The sequence below is a fragment of the Triticum aestivum genome, chromosome 5B (assembly GCF_018294505.1).
Source record: "Triticum aestivum cultivar Chinese Spring chromosome 5B, IWGSC CS RefSeq v2.1, whole genome shotgun sequence".
Taxonomy (NCBI): Eukaryota; Viridiplantae; Streptophyta; class Magnoliopsida; order Poales; family Poaceae; genus Triticum; species Triticum aestivum.
In genome coordinates, this window is record NC_057807.1 from 695,018,307 (window position 1) to 695,039,558 (window position 21,252).

At 39.9% G+C, this 21,252-nt stretch overlaps 1 long non-coding RNA gene across 1 annotated transcript; it reads right to left on the reverse strand.

The window, feature by feature from the left end:
- Positions 1-2,092: 2,092 nt before the first annotated feature.
- Positions 2,093-5,305, reverse strand: LOC123117749 (uncharacterized). Its single transcript, XR_006457502.1, has 3 exons — positions 3,776-5,305; positions 3,125-3,220; positions 2,093-2,994 (listed from the first exon to the last, which is right to left on the reverse strand). It is a non-coding gene; the product is annotated as an uncharacterized lncRNA (long non-coding RNA).
- Positions 5,306-21,252: the final 15,947 nt, after the last annotated feature.

Genomic DNA, 21,252 nt, shown 5'->3' on the forward strand with positions numbered 1-21,252 from the left:
GGCCCAGATATTTTTAGTGGGCTACATGCCAATTTCAGCCCGTAATTGTTTTTAGCCCATCTGGAATGGGCCCGACAAATATTGGCATGTTGGGCTCCTACGAAGCTTTCAGCCGAATACACTACTAAGATAAACCTACACTATACAAAAATAGTGTCGTAATTACTGCAGCCTGTGGTAGCATCATAAATGTTGTATCATAACAAAATAAATTCCAACCATACAACAAAAGGCCTATTGGCATAAAGTTTACAGTTCTTCCAGATAAAAGCACCATCAGATGTATAGAAGCATAGATCATTTGACCTGAGTGCTAATGTTTCAGGCTGTAGAATCTGATGAAGCAGCACGATCTTCACCTTTTTCTGCCATTGCTCTTGAACAACGAAGCGAATGTCTGATAGTCTGGTTTCAAAACCATTCATATCTTGACGACATTTGTCAACCACTATTCTTGTTTCCAAAACAACGTCCATTAGGGATTGGACTTGTGTCTGGAGCACAGATATATCACTTTGTCTAGCAGGAAGATTTTTTCAGTAGGCGATTTGGACGAGGTTACCTTGACAACCAACCCAAAATTATGCAGGAAGGTGCTTTTTGCACTGTTAGTGGAGAGATACTAACGCACTGCAAGAGGTGACATTGTGCCTGTGGTAGCCTTGTCACCTTCAGGTGGTTGTGGGTGTTCAATCATTTGTTCCAGAGCTTCCTGAAAGTTTGAACTTGTAGATTAGTGTACCAGATAAGTTACTAATGAGACAAAAACAAACAAAGTAGGTTAAACGTTTATACATAACTTATTTTGGTGAACTACTGTAATACATTAGCATGTATTTTAGTGCCAACTACATAATAAAATCACTTTTGGAACATATGTCCATGTAGCATGCCTACTGTATTGTCTATTTCCTCACATTCGTTGACATCCAAGGATAAAGAGACATGATTTAAAGTAGGATGAACATAGTATGACATCATTGATATCATGGGAAAACAGATATAAAACAAACAGGCCATGTAAGGTGAAATGATACGTTAAGACACCTATTTATAAAAGTGAACAGAGTAACTGACAATGGCTGCAAACCAAGTAGTTAAATGAACACATCACAGTACCAATCAGTTCAAAGGCAGGAGGAGTAAGGACTTACAACAGCGGCTTGAACTGGTGTGCTCATGCCCTTCATCTTGCTGGTGTGGCAATCATTGAAGATTTGCACTGCATTCGGTTCAGGTTCTTTTTTGGTCCGCACGGGCTTTCCTCTATATTTGGAACAAGTCAATATAGATACGATAATATGGGATATTCGTTTCTGAGCTCAGGCTCAGATGCTCTCGAAATCTCCCTCGTCCGCTAGCCTGGGGATATGTGCTGGGCAGTGTATTCCTCTCTGTATAGCAGTTGTATGGTAACTAAATAAATCCAGCTCCTGAATGCATTAAATGCAACGACAGCTGTTAAGGTACAGGCGGAACACAAAATCCACCCACGGCTCAGTCCCTTTTCCGTGCCAGACTGAGCCGTCCCCGGCCACGTTTGCTGTAAAAACAACATTTATTCTGGTTGTTGTTCAAATTTTGAACTATGGAATTTATTTGACGACAGTTATTACCCGCCCTGGTGGAGAGTTCTTATTCTGTCGAGACAAAAAAACACAGCTAAATGTGTCGTTTATGTGCCCATGCACATCAACTAAATGTGTCAGTTATGCAGATCCACTCAAGATTAAGCAACACACTTAATGCATTACGGTTCTGAACATACGGCTTCCTCAAAATTCTAACACAAGTATGACTGTCGTTGCCACGATATGAAGATCTTTTTCTTTTCAATTCAACCCAACATTATTCAAATTCGAAAACTTGCGCAAACTCATCAATGTACACCGAAAATATAAAACCTATGTACCAGCCACGACAGTTTTTAAATCATCCGGCCATGTATGTTAAGAGAGCCATGTATGCCAGGAGGATGCATGGGCATAAGTTTCAAATTTGAAACAGCAGGCATTTCGGCGTTGCAAAAACAGATCACCGGCAAGACATTTGATTGGTCATCAAAGCAGGAATTGAAATAAGTTTTCACGACATTTTCAACTACTTCCCATGGGTTCTGATACATGAAGCAAGCCTATGCTTCGGCAATTCACAACACTGCACACATGTAGGTCTCCTGACTCTACTCAGGTCTTTAAGTACAAATTCAAATAAGGTCCATAGGTTTCCATCACACACTACTTCGGATTTTGGTTTCTCCAAAAGCCCCCCAACACTAATGGGTGCACTTAAATGGACATACCACGCGCACGGACAAAAGATGTTACCAGCCTGCAAGTAATCTGAACCACGATTCATTCCCCATTAGTCAATTATCTCCTCGCAATGGAAAACCGGGAGATCACCCTTGTTTCCCATCATGGTCACAACATCGTATGCAATATTCTACCGAAGGTGATCTAGCTTCTCCCGTGTCAAACAAAAAAAACATCAAGAAGCACGACTTAGTGTACAGACAACATTGCTGCTTTTCGGTGTTCTTTCAGTTCATCACTCGAAACAAAATTTTCTTTTTATGGGCTTAGCAATGAACGATGCTAAAGCCCTGTGAGCTCCGTTATGTAGTGGACGATGTACACCCCACTCTCCTCCTTGGTGGCAACGGTATTCCCATTCGTTGTCTCGCCATATGAAAGGCACATAAAATAATTTTATTTATAAATTATTTCTGGACAAACTCACCTCATACACGGTTCGTGTTGCGCAACTAATGGGTAAATAAAGGTCCACCCAGTAGTCTCGACCAATCCACCACCAAACATGTCGTTGAAGCGGTTGCAAAATCTGTACAGGAAGCTCTTTGCCAAAGCCTCATGCTTTATCATCTCATTCGCTGGATCTGTCTCAGTTGGATCAAGCACCATAACTTCCTTGTTCTCGATGTCTAGAATGTACAACGACCAGGAGTCCATGAACAACACTGGGGAGGATGAACTGCGATCAACACCAAGTACAGGTTACTAGCCATCACAGGTGACAGACATCATACGATGCAAAGCTAATGACACAGACCACTATGTTTACTTTCTTCAACCAGTCAATTCTGTAACCCATTAGTGCTTACCTTCTTCAACCAGTCAATTCTGTAACCCATTAGTGTAGAGTTCATCATCTCGATGTAATCCCTATCCACTTCGTTATCTGGCTTGCAAAGCTCATCCTGCATCATCATCGACACTTTTTCATGCATACTTCCCAGCAAAACAGAATTAAGAAACATGAATGCTAGTGGTATATCAGATGAAATCACATTTGCCATGGTGGTATGCTTGTAATTTAGCTAGAAACATATTTTTCACAGATGCTCCCACCGCTCACAAGCCTCTTGCATGCAATTTTATCAGATTTTTAAAGACTCTCAAAGCAAACCCAGGTCAGCACAAAAAGACCTCTTATGTATACATAGCATGCCACAAAACAAAATATAAAATCCCGGTTCACACTTTATGACAGACATATTTGACTTCCTCGTTTATACACGCAGATGATTTGAACAGTTAACTGAATATACGAGCATACCAACTTAGCAAGCATCAATATCAGTAGGTATTTTCTGGCAGCGTCTAAATTCAGCATGCAAAAACTATATTTCTAAGTCACAACAAAGATCATGACGGTCAGCTGAAGTATGTCGTACGACAAAAGTACAAACACAGCAGCACTCACTTAACGAAAAAAATTCAGAACAAAGACACAGAATGGTTTCAGGGCGCACCTTTTTGTCCAACCTGGATCCTCTGGATTCACTCTATTGGTCGACTGTGCGGACCTTGACGTCGCCCGTTACCCTCTTGCCGCCCCTGGCTAGCACCGCCAACATGTTTCCCGCACCCGGACCCAGCGTTCGAGTCCGGCGGCTCAACGCCCGTGCCATCAATTGATTTTTCCACGCCACCGAGGCTAGGCAATTGAACTCAAGCAGCTATACTAAGCTGCAAATGGTTCGACCTGACAAACCCAACTTTTCTACCAAACTTGGCTAACTCCTTTACTAGGCAAACCATAACAAATGTCAAAAGAAACACACGAATTACATCAATTGATTTCTTCAAGACCCCATGTGTTGGGCAATCTGGTAAGAACGCAGATCTACATGAACCTACTATGCTCTATCAGAAATATCAGTATTAAGGTTCAAGGAAGTCAGAATTAACCCTCCTGAAGATATTACCTCTTGGTCCATCCCGGGGCTTCAGGATTCACGTTGCTTGTCTATACAACGGACTCCCTCGGCGATGCTTTCTTCCTCCGCTCAGCTCTCGCCCTGCTCAAAGGGAGTCCACAGTCTCCAACAACTTCGGCGTAGGCGGACGCCACATTGGACTCGCGTGGCAAAGGCCACAGACTTTCCTTCCCTATCACGAGCGGTAGACGGGTCGGAACCGGCTGCTCCAAGCTATCACCGAACTCCTCCCTAACGGAAAACCTACAGGCAACACGAGAATCACAATCGCTCGGATTGCTGCAACATATAATTTTATACCTGAACTAAACTCAACTTGAGCAGTACTACACTGAACGAAAACCGAACTTGACATTGCTGAACTAACTGTGCATCTATCTACTACGTAACATTTAATTTGTTAGACATACACTAGTACTACAATGAATTATAACTGATCTTCCAGAGCCTGCACTAGTGCTACACTCAACTAAAACTGAACCTGGCCGTTGCACTTGCGGAAATTCAGAAAACGCACTTGCATAGCTAGCGGCAGATCTGAACATTCAGAAAACGCACTTGACAAGGCCAAGAGCAATCGCAAATTCAGAAAACGAGCATCTAACATCCAGCACTTGGCACCACTAGCCGCTGAACTGATTGAGGTAAAGTAGTGTTGCATGCCAAATTCAGAAGAAAACGTTAGTAGCCGCAGCGGCGTCCAAGAGCAAGTGTTCGTCAGCTAGCCACCAGACTCCATGGACTACAGCGCCTCGCCGCGACTCCAGCCGGTCACGAACGACAAGCCGACCCGGCGGTCGCCAGATCCGCCGCCGCCACAGCTTCCCCGGCTGCCGCGCCTGCACTCACCGCTGTCAGCGGCCGATCCTGTACTGCTCGTCGGCCTGGGCACGCGGCGGGGCGGGGCGCTGCTCATTGGCCTCACGCGGCGGGCAACGCGTAGAGCGGGAGGGCTACCAAACTGAGCCACGGATCAGATAGAGCACGAAACTACCAAGCCATGGATCAGAATCCAGCACGAGACGGCGCCGTTTAACCATGGCTCGACTCGCCCTCCTGATCTACGCGTTGGTCCCATAGTATCGCACTATTGACTCGTGTATTCCCCTGGTTCATGATTTTCCAATGCATAAGTACTGCCGACTGGTGGCCCCATTCCCGAATCCCAAAACAGCATTGAACGAGCATGATATCAGGTGCATCTGGGCTCGGGCACCAAAACGCCCCTCTCCGATAATATGACACAAACAAAAAGAAGGAAGTAGCAGCTATTTACAAGAGCCTCGCAGTGTGCAACATAGCTACGAGATCCTGTTGTCTGTTGGAATTTCACTTTAGAACGGTTGGTTTTGTTCTTCAAACAGTTAGCCTAGAACAAGCTACACTTGTAAGGCACATACATAAATACAAGTTCAATATGTGGTCTGATCAAATATATATAGCCTACCTGATACTTTGGATCAGACCAATGTTTAACGAGGGATGTCCAGTCTTCATCTGTAATATATTCCACTTGAGATGTTTGGGCGATTTCATTTTTAGCCTTGCCTTCAAAGTAAGATTTTTTAAGGTGGTACCGATACTGTCGCAAAGTAGACTGAAAAACATGAGTGCATGCTTGTTTAGTTGCATCATCTTTTGGATCCAACTTGAACCTCATCTGTTGAAAAAAGAATGTGAGTCTTATTAGGAGGAAGCTAGAAAGTATGGGACAGAGCAAGACAATATTACTAATTGCGATGAATAACATTACTTACGGATAAATGGTCAAGGAAGATATTAAACTGGGTATTGTCTTTCTCATTCCTGTACTGGATCCACGTTGGAAGGATACGTGCATGACACCTAACGACAACGGCTGCCTCTGATACTAACTTGGCTGACTCTGTAGCATCACGTGGTCTTTTAAACCTGCCTCAAAATGGATCTCCATTCTTCCTCCTTTAGATTTTTTTAATCTGTCAAGCATTATCCCTGATGTCTGTTTCCGCTTGCGCCGTGGTGCTAGTTCAACAACGAATATGGAAAGTGTTAGTGTACATCAAACTGTGAGAGTACATATAAAGGAGCATGCAACTGCAACTTGACTCGGTCAGGTACCGTCTTGGTGTTGATGCTCATGAGGTTCATCTGATCTTGCCAAGTCCTGTTGTGTCAACAGTGATTCGGAAGTAGTTTTAGGTGTGAAGGCAGCTTAGGAACTGGCCAATTCTGGAGCAAACGAACGAGTAACTCGTTGAGATGCTGGTACAGTTGAAGCAAATGCTGCAGCTGGTGAAGCAGGTGGTACTATGTTTGTAGATTTAGCAGGTGGACTTGGACCTTCTACTGCACTAGAAGTACCAGCAGAATCTCGATGGCAGATCCTTTTCTGTTTCACCCGACGAGTAACACCACTCCCTACTATATTATTTTGCTTGCTCTTTTTTGACTTTGACAGGTCAAGCCATACCCACAACACAAAATAATAAAATCGCTCTTCAGAACTCATTGATGCATGATATAGACAAGCAATACTTTGATGTAAGACAACCGTATGAGGATGGAATATGTAAGAAAAACAGGACGACATGACATATTCACAGCTACGATGTGCAAACTAAGCAGAAGGATTTTCAAGAAAATAGAAGTAATGCAAGCTAGACACCATATGAAAGATGCAACCAATATTACTCTGCCAAGTTAAAAGTGTCTTGTCATAAGTGGCAATTCGAAAAATTAGAAGCAGTACAACGTAGAAATCAATGCAAGATGCAACCACTATCAAACTGCCATGTTAAAAGGGTCCAATCATGAGTGACTGATGTGGGATACACAACAACAGTACTTTGATGTAAGAACCCGGTATGATAGATAGATGCAGTGTATTCTAGACACAGAAAGCCATGCCATATGCACATGTATAATGTATAAACTCAGCAGGTGCAATTTAAATCAAAATAGAAGAAATACAGGCTAGACAACATATGCAACATGAAACCAATTATCACACTGTCAACTTAGAGCAAGCACCTGCGATGGTGGAGTACGGGAGATGAGCTCATCATGTAGACTTGGGACTTCAACTTCGTTAGCAGCAGCAGTGGCAAATCTAGAGAGTCTCTGTTTGCGTCGGTGCGGAGGACCACCAACATCCCCTAACTTACAATTTTCCTTCCTATTTTCTAATATTGCCTTATGAAGTCAAAACCACAAGAAGATGAATAGTTGATGCATGATACAGACGAACACTACTTTGATGTAAGGCAAGCGCGGAATAGGAGGATAGAATATATACAAAAAAAGACAATGTTTAATATTCACACGTACGATAGGAGGATGGAATATGTATGAAAAAACAGTAAGCGGAAGGCATTTCAACAAAATTAGAAGAAATGAAAGCTAGGCACCATATGAACATGCAACCAATATCACTCTATCAGGTAAAAAGTGTCTCGTCGTAAGTGCCATTTTGATAAATTAGAAGAAGTACAAGCTAGAAGGCAATGCAAGATGCAGCCTACATCACAGTCCCAAGTTAAATGTGTCTTATGGGTAAGTGATCGTTGCAGGTATAAGTTGTAAGCTATGAAGATGCAATTCAACATAATCAGAAGCAATACAAACTAGACATCATACGGAAAACGCAACCACATATAACAGTTCCAAGTAAGAGCAAGCACCTGTGATGGTGGAGTAGGGCAGATGTGCTCATCATGTACACGTATGTTCTAGAAACAGGAACACGTGTCATATTCACAGACATTATGTGTAAAGTAAGCAGATGCAATTCAAGTTAGAAGCAATACAAGCTAGACATCATACGCAACATGCAACCACATATAATAGTGCCAAGTTAGAGCAAGCACCTGTGATGGTGGAGTAGGGGAGATGTGCTCATCATCTACACAGCTACGTTGACTGTCCAACCTTGTGTTGTCTTGCGAATCTTGTTGGGAGGATGGCGGAGTAGAATCTGTAGAGACTCCCTGTTTGAGTTGCTCTGAAGGACCACTATCATCCACTGCCGGACTAATTTCCTTCAGATGTAATGATTTTGCATTGTGAAGTCAAACCGATAAGAAAAAGGAATAAAATTCGCTCTTCAGAACTCATTCATACATGATACTGATGAACACTACTCTGATAAAAGGCAAAGTCATGATACGAGGATGGAATATGTACGAAAAAAATGGACGGCTTGACATATTCACACCTATGATGTGGTAACTAAGCAGAAGGCACTTCAACAAATTAGAAGCACTGCAAACTAGACATCATATGGAAGGTGCAACCAATATCACTCTGCCAAGTTAAAACTGTCTCGTCATAGGTGGCATTCATCAAACTAGAAGCAATACCTGCTAGAAATCATATTCAAGATGCAAACCAATATCACACTGCCAACTTAAAGGTGTCCCATCATAAGTGACTGATGCATGATACACAAGAAGAGTAGTTTCATGTAAGAACATGGTGTGATAGACATATATAGTATGTACCAAAAACAGGAAAGCATGTCATAGTCACATGTATCATGTGTAAGCTATGCAGATGCAGTTTATACTAATTAGGAGCAATACAAGCTAGACACCATATGCAACATGCAACCAGATATCACACTGCCAAGTTAGAGCAAGCACCTTGGGTGGTGGAGTAGGGGAGCGGAGACTTGGACCTTGTAATGCACTATTAGTACAAGGAGAATCATTACAAATGCTCCGTTTATGTTGCTACAGAGGACCACCATCATGGCCTTCCTTACTCTTTTCCTTCGTCTTTCTTGATTTTGCCTTGTCAGGTCAAACTCACAAGAAAAAGGAATAAAATTTGCTCTTCAGAACTCATTGATGCATGATACTAACGAACACTACTTTCATGTAAGGCAGCCGCATGATAGGAGGATGAAATATGTATGAAAAACAGGACGGCATGACATATTGACATGTATGATGTAAGCACAAGGTGCTTGAACTTGTTAGAATCAATGCAAGCTAGAAACCATACGAAAGATGAAACCAATATCACTCTGCCAAATTAAAAGGTGCCCTAACAAATGTATTTGACCAAATTAGAAGCAATATATGGCAACAGGCTAGAAATAATATGCAATATGCAACGAATAAAGGTAACTCATCGTAAGTGATTGATGCAGGATACAGAAGAGAGGTAGTTTCATGTAAGAACAAGGTTAACACATAGATGTAGTGTGTACCAAAAATAGGAAGGCATGTCATATTCATAGGTATAGTGTGTAAACTAAGCAGATGCAATTTACCCAAATTAGAAGCATTACAAGCTAGACACCATATGCAACATGCAACCACATATCACACTGCGAAGTTTGAGCAAGCACCTGTGATGGTGGTGTAGGGGAAGTGCGGTCTTCAAGTACGGAGCTACGTTCAATATCTTCATTTAGGCTTTTTGTTTCTTGAGAATCATGTGGAGAGGATGCAATTGCATTCTTTGTAAGAGTAGTGCATCTCATATTAACCCACGCGCGTGACTGTCTCATCATAAGCGATAGATGCAGGATACACAAGAACAGTAGTTTGATGTAAGAACATGGTACGATAGGTGCTACGTCTTGAGCTTGCTTGAAGAGGAAAGGGTGATGCAGCAGAGTAGCGTAAGTATTTCCCTCAGTTTTTGAGAACCAAGGTATCAATCCAGTAGGAGGCTCCTCAACAAGTCCCATGAACCTACACAAACAAAGAAAGAACTCGCAACCAACGCAATAAAGGGGTTGTCAATCCCTTCACGGCCACTTGCGAAAGTGAGATCTGATAGAGATAGTGTGGTAAGATAAATATATTTTTGGTATTTTATAGTATAGATGCAAAAAGTAAAGATGCAAATAAAAGTAGATTGGAAGCAAATATGATAAGAGATAGACCCGGGGGGCATAGGTTTCACTAGAGGCTTCTCTCGAGATAGCATAAGTATTACGGTGGGTGAACAAATTACTGTCGAGCAATTGATAGAAAAGTGAATAATTATGATGTTATCTAGGCATGATCATGTATATAGGCATCACGTCCATAACAAGTAGACCGACTCATGCCTGCATCTACTACTATTACTCCACACATCGACCGCTATCCAGCATGCATCTAGAGTATTAAGTTCATAAGAACAGAGCAACACATTAAGCAAGATGACATGATGTAGAGGGATAAACTCATGCAATATGATATAAACCCCATCTTTTTATCCTCGATGGCAACAATACAATACGTGCCTTGCAACCCTTTCTGTCACTGGGTAAGGAAACCGCAAGATTGAACCCAAAGCTAAGCACTTCTCCCATGGCAAGAAAGATCAATCTAGTAGGCTAAACCAAAGTGATAATTCGAAGTGACTTGAAAAGATAACTCAATCATACATAAAAGAATTTAGAGAAGATTCAAATATTAATCATAGATAAACTTGATCATAAACCCACAATTCATCGGATCTCGACAAACACACCGCAAAAAGAGATTACATCAAATAGATCTCCACAAGAGAGAGGGAGAACATTGTATTGAGATCCAAAAAGAGAGAAGAAGCCATCTAGCTAATAACTATGGACCCGTAGGTCTGTGGTAAACTACTCACAACTCATCGGAAGGGCTATGGTGTTGATGTAGAAGCCCTCCATGGTTGATTCCCCCTCCGGCAGAGTGCCGGCGAAGGCTCCAAGATGAGATCTCGCGGATACAAAAAGTTACGACGGTGGAAATTGTGTTTCGGGTGCTCCCTGGATGTTTTCGGGGTACGTAGGCTTATATAGGAGGAAGAAGTACGTCGGTGGACACCCGAAGAGCCCATGAGATAGGGTGGCGCGCCCTATAGGGGGGGCGCCCTCCTATCTCGTGCAGGCCTCAGCTGCTTCTTGACTTGCACTCCAAGTCCTCTGGATAACGTTCGTTCCAAACATCACGCTCCCGAAGGTTTCATTCCGTTTGGACTCCGTTTGATATTTCTTTTCTTCAAAATACTGAAATAGGCAAAAAAAAAAACAATACGGGCTGGGCCTCCGGTTAGTAGGTTAGTCCCAAAAATGATATAAATGTGTAAAATAAAGCCCATAAACATCCAAAGGGGTAATATAATAGCATGGAACAATCAAAAATTATAGATACGTTGGAGATGTATCAAGCATCCCCAAGCTTAATTCCTGCTTGTCCTCGAGTAGGTAAATGATAAAAAAAGAATTTTTGATGTGGAATGCTACCTAGCATAATTCTCAATGTAATTTTCTTTATTGTGGCATGAATGTTCAGATACAAGTGATTGAAAATAAAAGTTCATATTGATAAAAGAAATAGTAACACTTCAAGCATACTAATCAAAGCAATCATGTCTTCTCAAAATAACATGGCAAAAGAAAGTTCATCCCTACTAAATCATATAGTTAGGCTATGCTTAATTTTCATCACACAAAGATGTTCCCAACTTCTATACCCCCGATGACAAGCCAAGAAATTGTTTCATACTTAAATAATCTCAAACTTTTTCAACCTTCACGCAATACATGAATGTGAGCCATGGATATAGCACTATTGGTGGAATAGAATATGATGATGGGGATTGTGTGGAGAAGACAGAAAAGGAGAAAGTCTCTCATTGACGAGGATAATCAACGGGCTCTGGAGATGCCCATCAATTGATGTCAACATGAGGAGTAGGTATTGCCATGCAACGGATGCACTAGAGCTATAAATAAATGCTCAACAAAAGAAAACTAGTGGGTGTGCATCCAACTTGCTTGCTCACGAAGACCTAGGGCATTTGAGGAAGCCCATCGTAGGAATATACAAGCCAAGTTCTATAATGAAAAATTCTCACTAGTATGAAAAAGACAACTTATGAGACTCTCTACATGAAAAACATGGTGCTAATTTGACACACAATATATGAAACTCACTACATAAAGAACAAAGTGCTACTTTGAAGCACAAGTGTGGAAAAAGATAGTAGCATTGCCCCTTTTTTTCTTTTCTTTTTTTTCTTTTTTTTCTTTTGGGCCTTTATTTTTCTTTTCTTTTTGGCATTTCCTTTTTTCCTTTTTTTCTTTGGGAAATACTCTAAAAAATGATGATCATCACACTTCTATTGATTACAACATATGAATTACAACTCGAAACTAGAACAAGATATGACTCTATATGAATGCCTCCGGTGGTGTACCGGGATGGTGCACTGAATCAAGAGTGACATGTATGAAAAATAATGCATGGTGGCTTTGCCACAATTACGATGTCAACTACATGATCATGCAATGGCAATATGACAAAATTAATGTATGTCATGATGATAAACGGAACGGTGGAAAGTTGCATGGCAATATATCTCGGAATGGCTATGGAAATGCCATAATAGGTAGGTATGGTGGCTGTTTTGAGGAAGATATAAGGAGGTTTATGTGTGATAGAGTGTATCGTATCACGGGGTTTGGATGCACCGGCGAAGTTTGCACCAACTCTCAAGGTGAGAAAGGGCAATGCACGGTACCGAAGAGGCTAGCAATGGTGAAAAGGTAAAAGTGTGTATAATCCATGGACTCAACATTAGTCAAAAGAACTCATATACTTATTGCAAAAATTTAGAAGTCATCAAAAATCAAGCACTACGCGCATGCTCCTAGGGGGATAGATTGGTAGGAAAAGACCATCGCTCGTCCCCGACCGCCATTCATAAGGATGCACAAGCCAAGTACACTTCATGCTTCAAATTTGTTACACAACTTTAACCATACGTGCATGCTACGAGACTTGCTAACTTCAACACAAGCATTCTTTAAATTCATAATCACCAAACTAGCGTGACTTTAATATCACTACCTCCATATCTCAAAACAATTATCAAGTATCAAATTGATCATAGCATCCAATTCACTTCCTATGATAGTTTTTATTATACCCAACTTGGATGCCTACCATTCTAGGACCAAATTAAAACCATAGCAAATACCATGCTGTTACAAAGGACTCTCAAAAAGATATAAGTGAAGCATGAGAGACTAGCAATTTCTACAAAATAAATCACCACCGGGCTCTAAAAGATATAAGTGAAGCACTAGAGCAAAAACTATCAGGCTCAAAAAGATATAAGTGAAGCACATAGAGTATTCTAGCAAATTCTAATAAAATAGGCTTCTTCCAAAAGGTGTGTACAGCAAGGATGATTGTGGTAAACTAAAAAGCAAAGACTAATATAATACACGATGCTCCAAGCAAAACACATATCATGTGGCGAATAAAAATATAGCTCCAAGTAAAGTTACCAATGAACAAAGACGAAAGAGGGGATGCCTTCCCGGGGCATCCCCAAGCTTAGGCTTTTGACTATCCTTGAATATCTTGGGGTGCCTTGGGCATCCCCAAGCTTAGGCTCTTGCCACTCCTTATTCCATAGTCCATAAAAGCTTTACCCAAAACTTGAAAACTTCACAACACAAAACTCAACAGGAAATCTTATAAGCTCCGTTAGTGAAAGAAAACAAAACCACCACATAAGGTACTGTAATGAACTCATTCTTTATTTATTTTGGTGTTAAACCTACTGTATTCCAACTTCTCTATGGTTTTAAACTATTTTACTAGCCATAGATGCATCAAAATAAGCAAACAACACACGAAAAACAGAATCTGTCAAAAACAGAATAGTCTGTAGAAATCTGTAACTAATGCAAACTTCTGGAACTCTAAAAATCCTACCAACATAGGACGTACTGGAAAATTTGTTTATTGATCAGCAGCAAAGAGAATCAATACAAAATCACGTTTCAGTGATTTATTGAATTTTTCTCGTGAGCGCAAAGTTTCTGTTTTTCAGCAGAATCAAATCAACTATCATCATAGTTTATCCTATAGGTTCTACTTGGCACAAACACTAATTAAAAGCTAAAAACACATCTAAACAGAAAGTAGAAGCAAAAACTTATTACTAAACAGGAACAAAAACAAAAAATACAAAAAAAATTAGGTTGCCTCCCAACTAGCGCTATCGTTTAACGCCCCTAGCTAGGCATAAAAGCGAATATAGATCTAAGTAGTGCCCCCTTTGGCACTTGATTCATAAGTAGCCCGCATGGTAGATTTATAAGGTAATTTGACTTTCTTTCTTGGAAAGTGCTCCATGCCTTTCTTTAATGGAAATTGGAATCTAATATTCCCTTCCTTCATATCAATAATTGCGCCAATCGTTCTAAGGACAGGTCTACCAAGAATAATGGGGCAAGAAAGATTGCAATCTATATCAAGAACGATAAAATCAACGGGCACCAAATTTCTATTTGCAAAAATAAGGACATCATTGATCCTTCCCATTGGCTTTTTAATGGTGGAATCCACAAGGTGCAAATTTAAAGAGCAATCATCAAGATCATGGAAACCTAGAATATCACATAAAGTTTTTGGAATCGTGGAAACACTAGCACCCAAATCACACAAACCAAAAAACTCATGATCTTTAATTTTAATCTTTATAGTAGGTTCCCACTCATCATTAAGTTTTCTAGGTATAGAAACTTCCAAATTAAGTTTTTCATCATAAGATTGTAACAAGGCATCAACGCTATGTTTGGTAAAAGCTTTATTTTGAATATAAGCATGAGGATAATTAACAACGGATTGCAACAAGGAAATACAACCTTCCAAAGAACAATAATCATAATCAAATTCCTTGAAATCCGAGATAGTGGGTTCAATACTATTTAAAGTCATGACCTCTCCAATCCCACTTTTACAAAATTAAGCATTAAGATCTAAAAACTCCGAATTCTTGGGAGGCCTTCTAGGTAAAGTTGACTCATCATCAGTCCCATAATTATCAAGATTCATATTGCAAAACATAGATCTAATAGGAGACCCCATCAATAAATTTAAGATCTTCATCATTATTTTCATGTAACTTTTTTGGTTTGGCAGCCATCTTATTGACTAAGGTAGCTTGCTTATCAGAAATCTTGGCTATAGCATTTTCAAGCCGCGTAATTTGAGAGTTCACACCATAAAATTCCTTATTCATATCATCAAGCTCCTTATTCATAAAACTCAAAACCCCCTTTTGTTCTTTAAGCTCTTTTATGAAAAAATTATTGTGCTCAAATTGCAAATTCATAAAGCTTCTAATATTTGATTCAATCTCCTCCATCCTTCTAAGAAGGAGGTCAGTACCCTTAGGCAGAGCCATAAGGTCAAACAAGCACACAAGAAAAAAGAAAAAGGCAAACAAAAGAGAGGGGAAGAAGATTGGGAAAGAGAGGGCAAATAAAACGGCAAGGGTGAAGTGGGGGAGAAGAAAACGAGAGGCAAATGGCAAATAATGTAAATGCGAGGGAGATGAGTTTGCGATGGGTACTTGGTATGTCTTGACTTGAGCGAAGACCTCCCCGGCAACGGTGCAAGAAATCCTTCTTGCTACGTCTTGAGCTTGCGTTGGTTTTCCTTGAAGAGGAAAGGGTGATGCAGCAGACTAGCGTAAGTATTTCCCTCAGTTTTTGAGAACCAAGGTATCAATCCAGTAGGAGGCTCCTCAACAAGTCCCACGAACCTACACAAACAAACAAAGAACCCGCAACCAACGCAATAAAGGGGTTGTCAATCCCTTCACAGCCACTTGCGAAAGTGAGATCTGATAAAGATAGTGTGATAAGATAAATACATTTTTGGTATTTTATAATATAGATGCAAAAAGTAAAGATGCAAATAAAAGTATATTGGAAGCAAATATGATAAGAGATAGACCCGGGGGCCATAGGTTTCACTAGAGGCTTCTCTCGAGATAGCATAAGTATTACGGTGAGTTAACAAATTACTGTCGAGCAATTGATAGAAAAGCGAATAATTATGAGATTATCTAGGCATGATCATGTATATAGGCATCACGTCCGCAACAAGTAGACCGACTCCTGCCTGCATCTACTACTATTACTCCACACATCGACCGACTCCTGCCTGCATCTAGAGCATTAAGTTCACAAAGAACAGAGTAACACATTAAGCAAGATGAAATGATGTAGAGGGATAAACTCAAGCAATATGATATAAACCCCATCTTTTTATCCTCGATGGCAACAATACAATACGTTCCTTGCAACCCTTTCTTTCACTGGGTAAGGACACCGCAAGATTGAACCCAAAGCTAAGCACTTCTCCCATGGCAAGAAAGATCAATCTAGTAGGCCAAACCAAACTGATAATTCGAAGAGACTTGCAAAGATAACTCAATCATACATAAAAGAATTCAGAGAAGATTCAAATATTATTCATAGATAAACTTGATCATAAACCCACAATTCATCGGATCTAGACAAACACACCGCAAAAAGAGATTACATCAAATAGATCTCCACAAGAGAGGGGGAGAACATTGTATTGAGATCCAAAAAGAGAGAAGAAGCCATCTAGCTAATAACTATGGACCCGTAGGTCTGTGGTAAACTACTCACAACTCATCGGAAGGGCTATGGTGTTGATGTAGAAGCCCTCCATGGTCGATTCCCCCTCCGACAGAGTGCCGGTGAAGGCTCCAAGATGAGATCTCGCGGATATAGAAGGTTACGACGGTGGAAATTGTGTTTCCGGTGCTCCCTGGATGTTTTTGGGGTACGTAGGCTTACATAGGAGGAAGAAGTACGTCGGTGGACGCCCGAAGAGCCCATCAGACAGGGGGGCGCCCTATAGGGGGGGCGCCCTACTATCTCATGGAGGCCTCGGCTGCTTCTTGACTTGCACTCCAAGTCCTTTGGATCACGTTCGTTCCAAACATCACGCTCCCGAAGGTTTCATTCCGTTTGGACTCCGTTTGATATTACTTTTCTTCGAAATACTGAAATAGGCAAAAAACCAACAATACGGGCTGGGCCTCCGGTTAGTAGGTTAGTCCCAAAAATGATATAAATGTGTAAAATAAAGCCCATAAACATCCAAAAGGGGTAATATAATAGCATGGAACAATAAAAAATTATAGATACGTTGGAGACGTATCAAGCATACCCAAGCTTAATTCCTGCTCGTCCTCGAGTAGGTAAATGATAAAAACAGAATTTTTTATGTGGAATGCTACCTAGCATAATTCTCAATGTAATTTTCTTTATTGTGGCATGAATGTTCATATCCAAGTGATTCAAAATAAAAGTTCATATTGATAAAAGAAATAGTAACACTTCAAGCATACTAATCAAAGCAATCATGTCTTCTCAAAATAACATGGCAAAAGAAAGTTCATCCCTACAAAATCATATAGTTAGGCTATGCTTCATTTTCGTCACACAAAGATGTTCCCAACTTCTATACCCCCGATGACAAGCCAAGCAATTGTTTCATACTTAAATAATCTCAAACTTTTTCAACCTTCACGCAATACATGAGCGTGAGCCATGGATATAGCACTATTGGTGGAATAGAATATGATGATGGGGATTGTGTGGAGAAGGCAGAAAAGGAGAAAGTCTCACATTGACGAGGATAATCAACGGGCTATGGAGATGCCCATCAATTGATGTCAACATGAGGAGTAGGGATTGCCATGCAACGGATGCACTATAGCTATAAATAAATGCTCAACAAAAGAAAACTAGTGGGTGTGCATCCAACTTGCTTGCTCACGAGGACCTAGGGCATTTGAGGAAGCCCGTCGTAGGAATATACAAGCCAAGTTCTATAATGAAAAATTCCCACTAGTATGAAAAAGACAACTTATGAGACTCTCTACATGAAAAACATGGTGCTACTTTGAAGCACAATATATGAGACTCACTACATAAAGAACAAAGTGCTACTTTGAAGCACAAGTGTGGAAAAAGATAGTAGCATTGCCCCTTTTTTTCTTTTTTTCTTTTTCTTTTTTTTTCTTTTGGGCCTTTTTTTGGCGTTTCCTTTTTTCCTTTTTTTTCTTTGGCAATGCTCTAAAAAATGATGATCATCACACTTCTATTGATTACAACATATGAATTACAACTCGAAACTAGAACAAGATATGACTCTATATGAATGCCTCCGGCGGTGTACCGGGATGGTGCACTGAATCAAGAGTGACATGTATGAAAAATAATGCATGGTGGCTTTGCCACAATTACGATGTCAACTACATGATCATGCAATGGCAATATGACAAAAGTAATGTATGTCATGATGATAAACGGAACGGTGGAAAGTTGCATGGCAATATATCTCGGAATGGCTATGGAAATGCCATAATAGGTAGGTATGGTGGTTGTTTTGAGGAAGATATAAGGAGGTTTATGTGTGATAGAGCGTATCGTATCACGGGGTTTGGATGCACCGGCGAAGTTTGCACCAACTCTCAAGGTGAGAAAGGGCAATGCACGGTACCGAAGAGGCTAGCAATGGTGAAAAGGTAAACGTGTGTATAATCCATGGACTCAACATTAGTCAAAAGAACTCATATACTTATTGCAAAAATTTAGAAGTCATCAAAAATCAAGCACTACGCACATGCTCCTAGGGGAATAGATTGGTAGGAAAAGACCATCGCTCGTCCCCGACCGCCACTCATAAGGATGCACAAGCCAAGTACACTTCATGCTTCAAATTTGTTACACAACTTTAACCATACGTGCATGCTACGAGACTTGCTAACTTCAACACAAGCATTCTTTAAATCATAATCACCCAACTAGCATGACTTTAATATCACTACCTCCATATCTCAAAACAATTATCAAGTATCAAATTAATCATAGCATCCAATTCACTTCCTATGATAGTTTTTATTATACCCAACTTGGATGCCTACCATTCTAGGACCAAATTAAAACCATAGCAAATACCATGCTGTTATAAAGGACTCTCAAAAAGATATAAGTGAAGCATGAGATACTAGCAATTTATACAAAATAAATCACCACCGGGCTCTAAAAGATATAAGTGAAGCACTAGAGCAAAAACTATCAAGCTCAAAAAGATATAAGTGAAGCACATAGAGTATTCTAGCAAATTCTAATAAAATAGGCTTCTTCCAAAAGGTGTGTACAGCAAGGATGATTGTGATAAACTAAAAAGCAAAGACTAATATAATACACGACGCTCCAAGCAAAACACATATCATGTGGCGAATAAAAATATAGCTCCAAGTAAAGTTACCAATGAACAAAGACGAAAGAGGGGATGCCTTCCCGGGGCATCCCCAAGCTTAGGCTTTTGGCTATCCTTGAATATCTTGGGGTGCCTTGGGCATCCCCAAGCTTAGTCTCTTGCCACTCCTTATTCCATAGTCCATAAAAGCTTTACCCAAAACTTGAAAATTTCACAACACAAAACTCAACAGGAAATATTATAAGCTCCGTTAGTGAAAGAAAACAAAACCACCACATAAGGTACTGTAATGAACTCATTCTTTATTTATTTTTGTGTTAAACCTACTGTATTCCAACTTCTTTATGGTTTATAAACTATTTTACTAGCCATAGATGCATCAAAATAAGCAAACAACACACGAAAAACAGAATCTGTCAAAAACAGAACAGTCTGTAGAAATCTATAACTAATGCAAACTTCTGGAACTCTAAAACTCCTACCAACATAGGGCGTACTGGAAAATTTGTTTATTGATCAGCAGAAAAAAGAATCAATACAAAATCACGTTTCAGTGATTTATTGAATTTTTTCTTGTGAGCGCAAAGTTTCTGTTTTTCAGCAGAATCAAATCAACTATCATCATAGTTTATCCTATAGGTTCTACTTGGCACAAACACTAATTAAAAGCTAAAAACACATCTAAACAGAAAGTAGAAGCAAAACCTATTACTAAACAGGAACAAAAACAAAAAACACAAAGAAAATTGGGTTGCCACCCAACTAGCGCTATCGTTTAACGCCAATAGCTAGGCATAAAAGCGAAGATAGATCTAAGTAGTGCCCCCTTTGGCACTTGATTCATAAGTAGCCCGCATGATAGATTTATAATGTAATTTGACTTTCTTTCTTGGAAAGTGCTCCATGCCTTTCTTTAATGGAAATTGGAATCTAATATTCCCTTCCTTCATATCAATAATTGCGCCAATCGTTCTAAGGAAAGGTCTACCAAGAATAATGGGGCAAGAAAGATTGCAATCTATATCAAGAACGATAAAATCAACGGGCACCAAATTTCTATTTGCAACAATAAGGACATCATTGATCCTTACCATTGGCTTTTTAATGGTGGAATCCACAAGGTGCAAATTTAAAGAGCAATCATCAAGATCATGAAAACCTAGAATATCACATAAAGTTTTTGGAATCGTGGAAACACTAGCACCCAAATCACACAAAGAAAAACACTCATGATCTTTAATTTTAATATTTATAGTAGGTTACCACTCATCATTAAGTTTTCTAGGTATAGAAACTTCCAAATTAAGTTTTTCATCATAATATTGTAACAAGGCATCAACGATATGTTTGGTAAAAGCTTTATTTTGACTATAAGCGTGAGGATAATTAACAACGGATTGCAACAAGGAAATACAACCTTCTAAAGAACAATTATCATAATCAAATTCCTTGAAATCCGAGATAGTGGGTTCAATACTATTTAAAGTCATGACCTCTCCAATCCCACTTTTACCAAATTTAGCATTAAGATCTAAAAACTCCGAATTCTTGGGACGCCTTCTAGGTAAACTTGACTCATCATCAATCCCATAATTATCAAGATTCATATTGCAAAACATAGATCTAATAGGAGACGCATCAATAAATTTAAGATCTTCATCATTATTTTCATGTAACTTTTCTGGTTTGGCAGCCATCTTATTGACTAAGGTAGCTTGCTTATCAGAAATCTTGGCTATAGCATTTTCAAGCCGGGTAATTTGAGAGTTCACACCATAAAATTCCTTATTCATATCATCAAGCTCCTTATTCATAAAACTCAAACCCCCTTTTTGTTCTTTAAGCTCTTTTCTGAAAAAAATATTGTGCTCAAATTGCAAATTCATAAAGCTTCTAATATTTGATTCAATCTCCTCCATCCTTCTAAGAAGGATGTCAGTACCCTTAGGCAGAGCCATGAGGTCAAACAAGCACACAAGC